Source organism: Aplysia californica, unplaced genomic scaffold (assembly GCF_000002075.1).
Source record: "Aplysia californica isolate F4 #8 unplaced genomic scaffold, AplCal3.0 scaffold00149, whole genome shotgun sequence".
Lineage (NCBI taxonomy): Eukaryota > Metazoa > Mollusca > Gastropoda > Aplysiida > Aplysiidae > Aplysia > Aplysia californica.
The window spans coordinates 569,280-578,916 of NW_004797419.1; the positions used below are offsets into that span (position 1 = coordinate 569,280).

The 9,637-nt window shown below is 41.0% G+C and overlaps 1 protein-coding gene across 6 annotated transcripts in view; it reads left to right on the top strand.

The window, feature by feature from the left end:
- The window catches only part of LOC101851800 (chitinase-like protein PB1E7.04c), a gene marked incomplete at its 5' end in the record, with an annotated part of 143,348 nt that overhangs the window by 18,019 nt on the left and 115,692 nt on the right, over positions 1 to 9,637 (top strand). For 5 of the 6 annotated variants that reach the window (XM_013081861.2, XM_035969475.1, XM_005097202.3 and 2 more), the window contains 1 exon segment: positions 1,656 to 1,794. 6 annotated transcript variants of the gene reach the window in all.

Sequence of the window (9,637 nt, forward strand, 5' to 3'; positions counted from 1 at the left end):
GAGAGAGAGAGAGAGAGAGAGAGAGAGAGAGAAGGGGGGTGGCGAGAAAAGAGATTTGGGCGTCTAAATCCTTTTGGTTGACTAACCTATAATTCTGAAGCTAGTAGACTATTTATAGTGTCATTACTCTACGGAAATTCCTTTTCAACATCTTTCTTTCTCCCATATATTTTTAGACTCTATTCCTTTTTTCGGGAAACTTAAGCCTGGATCAAACAAATTAGCATCTTTAGGACCACCTCGGTAACTGATTGGCTAAGAGTGGTAAGAACGATAACTCCTCGAGCCCTGGCGTGGTTCTTTGAACAGCTGATTGCTTCGACATAATCTGCAAGGTTTATGATCGTTTGTAGTTTCGCCAGACAGTATACTTATAGTAAGTTTACAAGTATATCGTTATAGTGCGTTTCAGTGTTTTCAGATTACTGTGATATCCTTTTCTTGACTAAATTTAGCACTTAAAAATGTAGGCGTTATTACGTCCCCATCGATACAATTTATATTTATAATATCTTTCAGGTGGCAGGCTTTCGACCCAGCCTATCAGGGGCAACCTGGTCTGAGAGGGATAATTTAATATACTATTATTCTAGCCGAGAGACCGAGATACTCGATAGAAATTCTCTCCATTCGGGTCTCCTGCGTGCGACAGCGACAACATCTAACCACTACGCTACAGAAGCCCGTGTGCCTTTTTCAAGAGAGTTGCTATCACGTACATGTAAATTCAACAACAACAAGAAGATTGTTCTTGTTCTAAGTTTTTGTTGATGAGAAGAATGAACATAATACTTAAAAGTCAATAAATTGTAACCGTCCCTTGTCTTGCCAACGACCCCTTATCCAAGGCATGGTGCTTTGTACATCTCCATAGACCTAGCATTATCCTCTAAGATTACCATCTGCCCGCTACCTACTGTCTTTACGTCCAGCATGATTCCCAATTATAAACCTACACTTTCCTGTCTTAGACTTAGAACCCCAGGGTCACTAACCTCCTTTTTATATTGGAGACAACAAACAAAATCTTTCATACAAGAATGTTACAAGTGTCCGGAAATATCTGGCGGGTGCGTGTATGTGTGCGTGTGTGTGTGTGTGTGTGTGTGTGTGTGTGTGTGTGTGTGTGTGTGTGTGTATGTGTGCGTGTTTGTGCTTACGATGTTCTTGCACACTAATGTCTCATTGTATGTTTAAATAAACAAAAGCAAATCGATACAATACTGATCATTTCGTGCTGGGAAAAAGTTAGAATGACTAATAAACAGTCTCTTTATCCGATTCTGTTTATTTGTTTGATCCCACAGTTGTTTACTTCTTATTGTATCCGACAACTAAAATTTTGAGGTCTCCTGCAATGGTTGACACATTTTAATATAATGGCAAGAGCATTTTAAAAGAATGCGCCACAGTCTACCTCTTGATTATATAGGCCTACCCACAGACAAAGAATAAACAACAAAACAGAAGGAAATAAACCCCCCATAAATCTTCGACTCTGTTCCACAATATTAAAACCTTTAATAAACTGGATAGAAAATAAGAAGCATCCAACCACACAAAAGATAATAATATGCTCTGCGACCTCACCCAAACGATTTTGCAACAGAAAACGCGCGGAAACGAACCAATCATATTTTCCTCTCGTCTTTCAGACATTGATTACACACCAGAGTTTGGAATCTCAGCCAAGAAGCGTTCAGATGCTGCGATGTCCTGAGCTGGAGCAATAAAAAAGAATATAAAAAAGGATGTCGTATCAGAGTTGAACGCTGAAGATGCTTATTTCTAGAAGTAAGTGCGAGTGTATTTTTAAAAATTATCTGATTTTCAATTCTGCATCTGAATACATGTATAAAAATTACATTGATTTATTATTATGTACAATATATGTGTGTGTATATGTGTGTGTGTGTCATTATTAATATAATGTATAGTGCAGAAAGAGAAGGGGGAGAGAGAGAGAGAAGGGAGAGAGAGAGAGAGAGCGATAGGGGTTAGAGAGGAGGGGGGAGTGACGTCACCGCTTTGAAGTGATCTTTGGGTTGAAGCCTAAGCACTAATATTGGTGGAACAGCTTCTCCGACAAACAGCAACTCAAAGAGGAGAGTATTGACCAGAGAAAACGCCCAAATTGATGGTGGTATTAAAATCTGTTGAAGAAAAATGCAAACCACCACAACCCTATGGATTCTCTGTAAGTCTCTATGTGAGCACAATTCTGAAAAGAACTCGACTCAGATCAGGCGTGCAGGCTGTGTAAGGCAAGAGCACTCGAACTGATGGAAGACGGCAAGACGTTCTCATTGTAACAGGGGAATTTTTTTTAAACAGATGAGGGAGTTGCAGATATACAGAAGATTGGCTCAGAGTTGTGAAGTGGTAAGGCCATCACTGTAAAGGGAAAAAATAATGATGATCACTTTGGAAAACGTTCCAGTCAGGATACATATTTGACCAGGGGGTGAGGGAGGAGGAGGGTGTTTGGACATGAGTAGTACAATGTTTAACTAATAGAGGCGCAGCTCCTCTTCTTCCTGTTGGTGACTCTCACACATCATAGCATCTCTAGAGTAAGGACTAGAATATTTTCTCACATCGTCTTCTGCCCCATTTTCTTTTATAACGAGCAATTGACCAAGGGTACCCCGAATCGCAAAAAGTGGTAATTTAATATAAAACTGTAAATGTTTTACACCCCAGTCGATTAAAAAAAGATATTTTAGGAGACTGGCTGCGTTGACTTTGATTACCAGGGCTAAAGTGCTTGATTAAAACAAACAGAAACTCCCGGAATGTGAACTGGCATTTTGGGTGTGCGGCAGCCAGTTACAAAATAATGTTGCACCCTCCTTCGAAAAGAAGTTTTTTTGGAAGCAAGTTAAATTTCGTTCCTGCATATCGCTGACAGCAAGATCAAAAACAGCGTCGATTGTTGTTGGGTTGTTTTTTTTTTTTGGGGGGGGGGCTGTTTGTTTTGGGTTTTTTTTGTTGTTGTTTTTTTTCCCTTGTCCATTTCTATGATATTGACGCCATCTGGTTATTAGAAAAATGTGCGTATGATAGTGTATTCCGTACATAATTTTTTATGACATGTAACAGCTACAGAAACATATCATCGTTAATTCATGGCAGCAAACATAGCTCTATCTTATTTTTAATGAAAATGTTTTACGCCCTCATGAGCTCATCGATACAATTTTGATAATTTAGGGGGCGTGCTTCCGACCCTGAACGTAGGGAATAACCCGGACTGAGAGGACAGGGATATTATACAAGATCCCAACAGAAAGACCCAGATACTTGTTAAAAATTACTTCCCACGAGGGTATCAAAATCTGGTTTTCAGCATTCAATAGCGAAGCGCCTAACCGCTACTCCACTGACGCCGGTTATCTTGTGTTCTAACACATATTGTGAGAGAAAGAAATTCCTTGGTACTATTTGAAATAACTAACTTTATGATGCACATTTCTGAGGCATCATGGTGGAATCAGGTCTCGTCAACATAATTAAATCGAAGAACCCGACATTTCTTCGGATGCTGGGCAACTTTGATCGATGGTTTTGTTGATGTAGTTGCTGTTTATTTTGTTTGTTTGTTTGTTTGTTTGTTGCTGTTGTTGTTGTTTTGGGTTTTTTGTGGGGGGGGGGTTGTCTTTAGTCTTTTTGCTCAACACATTTCATGTCAGTTTAAAAACATATTATTTCTGTATGAATTTTACTGACAATGTTGAACATTTGCACAAATATGTAAATTTAGAGTTTCCAAGTACACTCAGGGTTTGGAAGTCACCAACATTTGGAGGCCATTTTCTTGTTTATTTTACTTCTGATATCTAACAGCCCCCACCTAATTTTAAGCTGCAAATACACCAACTTCTGTTCAAAATATAACGAAAATTTTTCATCAAAAGTAAGATAAATAAACAAACTTTAAAGTGATACCAATAACTCAGTATACCAAAACATTGACGAGCGTCGGATTCCTGTATGTCGTGCCGCATGTCTTTTACTTTTCTGTCTTTCTTTTTTACTTAGTGATAACACTTGGCACCTTATAAAAAGAGAAACAGGAGCGCAAAAAGTTTTATAATCTCTGTTTAAAAGATCAAGACACGAATAAGAGAACAGATAGGGAGGAAAAAGACGGAGATGCTCTGCAGATTTAAAAAACCCCAATGTTTTACATTATTCATCACGTGTCAGACATGGAAGAACATGTCCTTGCAAAAAAACAACGTTCCCTTTTTTGGAAGGATCAAAAGCGACGCAGTGCCTGTAATACACTCTAGAATAAGTCTGTAAGGTGCAGAGAAGCTGAGATGAGAATTGGGTACAGATCCCCCCCCCCTTCTCTCTCTCTCTCTCTCTCTCTCTCTCTCTCTCTCTCTGTGTGTCTCTGTGTCTCTCTGTCTCTCTCTGTTTCTCTCTGTCTCTCTCTCTCTCTCCCTGTGTGTGTACGTGTGTGTGTGTGTGTGTGTGTGTGTGTGTGTGTGTGTGTGTGTGTGTGTGTGTGTGTGTGTGTGTGTGTGTGTGTGTGTGTGTGTGTGTGTGTGTGGGTGTGCCTGATCTCTTTACAACTAGCCTCAGGGTGAGAAAGGAAGCAAGATGAGATAAACTCTTCTTTGGGTGTCCTAACAGAATTACGTCAGGATTCCCGATGCAATCCTCCAACAATGTGCCCGCCCACTGACCCACTTGCTGTAGGAAACTGACTGGCATGTAAGCGAGGGGAAATTTACCAAAATAATGTACGATATTTTGTGTACCCCCACCTCTGTCTGGCATACAGACATAAAAAACGAGTGGACAGAAAAAGTTATTGTATTTGTACAAGTATTATTCCACGTTCCACCTCAATCCTTCCTCCTTCTCCCCCCCCCCCCAACCCCCACCTTGGAGGGAATGATAAAAATACACATACGCACAAATGTGAGCACCTATATTCACATGTACGTGTTTTGAGTTCTCTGTACGATAACGTTAATTTCGCCTTTTCACTTTATTTAAAATCTGAGTTAATTCTGATTTCTGAGCCTTGCGCTTCGCTTTTGACATTGCCTGATTGTGTCAAGCATTCAACTGAAGCGTATTGTGTCCTATCAAAGAAGGAAAACACGTCCTTGTAAAAAAAAAAATGGATCCCTCTTTTGGTGTTCATTTCGACACCTTTTGTGTGGTTTATTCCTTTATTTTGGTGAAGAATAGATTCAACTAATGCTGTGATGCTATGAATCTTTATAGGATTCAAAGACATGATTTTTGTTTTCTTACCAAAATAATTGTCATATCAGTACAGATGTCGTTGTGCATGTACTATTTACGGTGAAAATTACTAACGTCTGTGGTGCAGTTGTTAGTGCGCTTCGTTGTCACATGCAGGAGACCCGATCGAGTTCTAGATCTATTCCCAAGTGGGGCAAATTTTTATGGAGTATCTCTGTCTGTTTACTATGATGTTGTATCCCTCTCAACCAGGGTTAAACCTGATAGGCATGGTTTGAGGCTCGCTTCCAAAATGATTTCAAAATGCATCTATGGAGGAGTAAAACACCTACATTTAAAAGCAGAGAACTTTTCCAATCAGAAGTTCTCGCAAGCACACGGCATCTATAAGTGGAGATGAAACCTGGGGTGGCTGAACAGCAGGCAATCCCTGAAGAAAAAAAAAGCAATTACATTTGTAATTCGGCCAGATATCACACTTCAGCTTGGCTGGTGCTAAAATGGAGAAAAGTGCTGTGAATTTGTTTTTAAAGGATGGGTGGGGTACTTTATTTTCTAATTTCCAAAATTTATCGTGTTTGAGCTTGGTCCTGTTGGTAATAATTTTTCACTTTTTTTGGAAATGCGATTCTAAGGACAAATCCGTGCAATTCACGTATTCAGTGGCATCTGCCGTAAGGGATTTTGTTTCACAAGGAGCCTTCTTTTAAACAGAGAAGTTAATTGAGTACTAGACCTCATAATATGTAAATATATTTATTTGTGACCAAAATCTGTTAGACCTGACCTAGAAAAAACAACAACATGTCAAACAACATAAAGAGATAGATGAGCGTAGAAATTCTTTATTCGATTGACCTAGACTCTATTCTTTTTCCCCACGTCAGGGATGACCTTTACCCCAGCTGTGAAAACAGGCCAGCGACCTAGGGGACAGAAAACCTAACTCTCCGACAGGCTGTACCACTCGCTGTTTGTTGTCTCTGAGTCATGAATAAGTGATATCTTCAGGTTTATGGCGTCATCCTTTGATACCTTGGGAAGGAGGGAGGGAGAGAGAGAGAGAAAGAGAGAGAGAGAGAGAGAGAGAGAGAGAGAGAGAGAGAGAGAGAGAGAAGATGAAGAGGAGAGAGAGAGAGAGAGAGAGAGAGAGAGAGAGAGAGAAGGAAAAGGGGAGCGAAAGAGAGAGGGAGAGAGAGAGAAGAGAGATAGTGAGAGAGGGGAAAGAGAGAGAGTGAGTGAGAGAGGGGGAGACAGAGAGACCGGGAGGCAGCCCGGGGGGTGGGGGGATGGGGGGGTGAGTGGAAGGGAAGGAAGGAGAAAGCAAGAACAGCGATAGACAGAGAAAAAAAGGTGTTAGGAAGGGGGAGGGAATATAAAGAGGGAATTCGAGAAATTTGAAAGAACAAAAAGAAAACGAAAGGCAAAAAAGACAGAGAGACCGACCGATAGACAGACGATAGGCAGACAGCGAGACAGACAGAAAAGTGCTCACATATTCTTCTAATAAGGCGTTTTCAGACACAAACGTTTCTGCACCTGCAACCTTTAAAAAAGAAAACAGCTGTAATTTGTCTAGTTCATTAGTGGCAAATAGGAACGATCAGCGAAATGGACTGTGTGCTTGTGTGAGCTTTCTTTTTGAAAAAGAAAAGAAAAACTTTTAAAAATCGGTCGCTTTGCAAGTCCTCGGGGAGGATTTGCCACTCAAGAGACAAAGGCCAAATCAGTGGCACGAACAGCGCACTCATTAAAAGTGAAGTCACAGGTTGAAAGAAAAGGGTGAAAAGGGAAAGGAGAGGTCAGGGAGATAGTTCAGTGGGGATGGATAAGAATAGTAAGGTAAGATAAAAGAGTTTGTTACTTGAAAAGTGTGTGTGTGGGGGGGGGGGGGGGGGGTAGAGGAGCTGAAGTCACTGAATCATGGAATTCAGACAAGGATGGGTCTTAATTTTTTAATGAAAGGGGTGTGGAAGCGGAGACATGCTATATTACCAACTTAGATTGACTGCATGGTGGTGCTGGGACAACATAATTATTTTATTCAAAACTAAATACATATGTATGGAGAATTTACTTGACCTATTGACGAGAACAAAATCGGAAAATGACAGAAGGGATGAAGATAGAGACCATACACCACAATAACTGTCAAACCTGAAGTTTCACAGTAAATTAATGTATAAAATGTCTAATATTCGGAAACCGTAGTTGTCCTCTCCTGCCAGCCTGCTGTAGGTTTGCTCGTTGGGCCCCACCACAGTCTGATCGCTACCTTCGATTTACCAAGTTCTACCTGCCCAGTACCTAGTTTTGAGAAATTTGACGTAAAACATTTAGAGTTTAACATTTCAAAAGAGAACGTTATTATTCTAAGGAAGCGTTGTATGAAAATATGGTACACCTTGCGCTCTAACGTAATTCCGCTTCGCTATGGAGACAAGCTAGGGGGGGAAAAGTGATGTGAGCATATTGACTTCAGCAACAGTGGATTGTGCTCTTCGTTTGCGAAACCCATAGTGCGCTTGCTTTGCAGCGAAGGTCTTAGAGCCAGCAAAGTCTGTCAGCCCTGACAGGGCACCATCTAGGATAATATTATTCGAATTCAAGCTTATTCGCCACCACACTCACTGGAGTAACAAAACAAAAAAAGTCCACAGTACCGGCGTCAGGGGTTCGATGACAAGGCTCTTTGCTCTGGCTCGCAAGCGACGAGGGTTCCACTATTTTGTTGTTTGGTAAGTGTTTTTACGGCGCTCGCAACTGCATAATGTCATATTTGCGCGAAGGACATTTAAATATGTTCGTTTGGGAGGAATAAATTTTGAATTTTACTCTGGTGGCAGCTGAAGCCAGCTCTTATTCACGCTCATATGACCTTATGGAGTTGCGAGCGCCGTAAAACTCATACAGTAAAAAACCCAACTCTTATCAATTATCGACCTCCAAGAGAACTTTAACGTGCGCAACTCGTCAGGGGTGAGGATGAAAGACAGCAGTAAGGCCAAGGAGTAGCAGTAGAAAGGCTGCAGAAAGAGCCAGGGGTCTAGAGGAGAGGACAATAGGGTGGGGGGCGAAACGTGGAGACGAAAGCAGACGACAAGACAAGGTTAGAGAACTCTCAACACACGGGACTCGAACGTAAGGCTTCTACATGTGACAGCAAAACGACTATCCGCTACACTATCCATCTGGTAGGTGATAACTTCTGATAACAGATATCATACAGTATTCTCGTTCTCCTCCTTGCTCTGACAACCTATTCATCTTCCTTCTTGTCTTTGCCTCTGTAATGGGGTCCAATTGGAGGCCTGAAATGTTTATTCTTTTTTCAGTTTTTCTTTTCTGTCTGGCTACTGAGGCGTAATGCTCTGTCTAAAAATTACCCTTCTTTTGCTTCATGTGAATTGGCTTGAATTCAAGTAGAAAAAAAGACGTAATCACGATAACGGTCATTTGGCGCACACAAAAGCAGAACAGAGAGAAAGACAAAACTGAGGGAGAGTTATAGAAGTAAAACCTGTCAGTAGCAAACTCCCCCTTCGAGTTTTGAAAAAGACTTTCAATTCACTTTGTATTGTCTCTTTTTTCAAAACAGATACCTTTTCATTTGGTTCGGAGTAAAAGAAAAGAAAGCAATTGAAAAGGGGGATGGGTGACATAATGACTTGAAATGCAATATTCTTGGGTTACTGGAAGCAGCTTCCCATTTAATTCTCGGGAACTGTTGCTTTATTCAGTTCAAATTTCAAGCTATGGTATTCTTTAAAATATAGTCTGAAGTCACTATCAAATTCAGTTTTGTGGAAGTGACTTTCCAATAGCTTTCCCCGTACAGGCGTTCAGAGTAGGGGCCGCCAAGTAAGTGTGTGTGTTTGGAGGGGGGGGGGGGTTGGCTGGCTCTTCCGAATAGGTCTGTTTTAATATAGCAAATGTGAGGTGACGAGTGTTCATGACTGTGAAATGTTGCTAGATCTACATGAATTTGTACAACATTTTTGTCTTCTGTTCTTATCGTCCAACATGGTGGCTGTAGCCGTCTGGGTCAGCTTGTTAATCTTTAAAATTCTGTAGCGGGTACATTTGTAACTCCGGAAAATGGAGACTTGTGACCTGTCAAAGATACGGGTCACATGACAGCTGGTCCTTAAAGTCACGTGTTGGGACTAATGTACTTCCGGGTTCTTGGGTTATCTGATGTAGTTCCTGGCGCTGAACTAACTCGCTTCCGTCCGGTGTGCTAATTGCTAATGCCTGACTTGAATTTTGCCACAAACAGTCGGTTCCTTTTTACGTATTTCGACTTTTTTCTTTGCTAAAAAGTACTGTGTATGTGTCTTATGGTATTCGGTATTGATGACTGTCAATGATCTACGACGTCTCGAATTTGGCTTTAAATGGGGGGGGG